The sequence below is a fragment of the Neopelma chrysocephalum genome, unplaced genomic scaffold (genome assembly GCF_003984885.1).
Source record: "Neopelma chrysocephalum unplaced genomic scaffold, ASM398488v2 Primary Assembly neopelma1_128, whole genome shotgun sequence".
Lineage (NCBI taxonomy): Eukaryota > Metazoa > Chordata > Aves > Passeriformes > Pipridae > Neopelma > Neopelma chrysocephalum.
In genome coordinates, this window is record NW_020897790.1 from 780,711 (window position 1) to 782,571 (window position 1,861).

The 1,861-nt window shown below is 49.5% G+C and overlaps 1 protein-coding gene across 4 annotated transcripts in view; it reads right to left on the reverse strand.

Annotated features, from left to right (window-relative positions):
• EREG (epiregulin) overlaps window positions 1-1,861 on the reverse strand; it is a 7,607-nt gene that overhangs the window by 4,023 nt on the left and 1,723 nt on the right. The gene's annotated exons all lie outside the window — the stretch shown is intronic.

Consider the following 1,861-nt stretch of genomic DNA (forward strand, 5'->3'; position numbering starts at 1 on the left):
GCTCTGTCCTATGTCAAGGATACACCATGTCACAGAAAGAGGTAACAAGAGTAATGAGCAGGACTCAAGGCAAAACATGCCAGAGGTATCCAAGACACCCGTTTGTTAGGCAGATCGATGAAGCCAGCTGAGGATCTCTTCTAGCCTCCACATTTCTGTGTCACTTTGCATACTCCCTGGACCTGAGCATCACCTGAGCAGCTGATTTTTCATCTGAAGTTGCCAGTTTGAGAGTTACCAGAACCCAGCTTTTGCATTTGAGAAGCTCCAGCCCAAGTCCATGGAAGAGACAGGTCAGCTCTCCCCTTGGCTCCAGAAGGAAGCCTCACTTTCCAGCTAGAGGAAAGGTCACAACTCAGACACCTGTGAAGGACAAATTAAAAATAACCTCCTCCTCCAGCACTGCCCAAAGGTTTGCCCGATCCCAGCCATGCCAGATGAATGACATCCTCCTCCACCTGAAAGCAGGTACACAGGGCTGGAAAGGCTGGAGTGCAGGTGTGGATACTTGCTGACAGCCAGCAGTATTTGCTGCTTTTGGGCAAAGTTCTTCCTGCTTTGCACTGCTCTCTTTTGCCCTTTCCCCCATGCACATATTTCTCCTCTGACATCACTGGGAGGATAAGGGATCCGCACACAGCGATGGCAAAGGAGAGCCTTTCCCGGGATATTTATCAAGTGATGTATATCAAACACAGCACCTGGGAGAGGTTATATTTTTATTCCTTTGCTGTTCATTAAGCAAATACAGGGCACAAGATAACAGTAATGAGGTGGTGGATTTTCACATGTGCCTTGCAGGAACGTGAGTGCTACACGGATTGCTACATCACTGGCATCCAATACCCCGGGTATTCCCACAAGGCTAACACTGACAGCACTTACTGGAACAGGAACAGTGTTGCTGCCTCCTTGTCCTTCCACAAGGGAAAAGGAAAATGAGGGACAGAGACCAACTCCCTTCGCTTCCTGCAGCCTCCATCAGAGATGCCCTGCAAGGGCCAGCTGTGAGTTTATCCACTGAAAGCCCGCTGTAGTTTCCAGTGACAGGATGACTGCTAAGAACGAAGGATGCACATGGGAGATACACTAACTACTCTGCAAGATTTATACCCATTTTAGAGGGGAACTGTCAAGTTTCTGAGAGGTCAATCGCCACTTGAGTTGGCTTTGCCTGTCACCAGGGTCGCCAGTCTTGTACTAGTTCACCTGAAGAAGAGCCCATGATGCTACTTCACATTTGGCATCTCCATGGTCTCTGCTGCAGTGGTAGCACCTACACTCTTCAATGGGTTGCACTTCCAAAGCAATTCCAAGTGCAGAGGTGTCCAGGTGACACACACCTGAAGGATCTCAGCCCATTTTAACTGCAGAGTGTATCCCCATCACCGAATTTTGGACATCCAGAGCACGTCTGACTGTCTAAGGCCTTCTTTGTGTAGACTAAGCAGGAAAAATGGACGTTAGCCAGTGTGTCCCACTGGCTTTGTGAGCATCCCTACAACCACTGTCTAACTGCAGAACTGCAGACTCACAGCCATGGATACCCAGGCCTGGCCACAGCAGCTCTAAGGCAGCCCTGGAAACACCAGTCTGTCATGGGAAGACTATTGCTCCAAAATTGTTACAGGCCCACACGATCATCTTCAACTGTGCCAGGACTTGCCCTTAAGCAGAGATAATGCAGATAATTATGCATTATGTGCACCCAGTCATCCCAGTACTGCTTCCACCCCTGTGGAGACCTACACACCAGTCATCTTACTCACATGCTGCCCCTGTGCCTCAGCCACTCCGCTTTCACCACCTGCATGGGGGCTGAGATCCCCACACCAAAGAAGCAGAAATCCATTATTGCTTC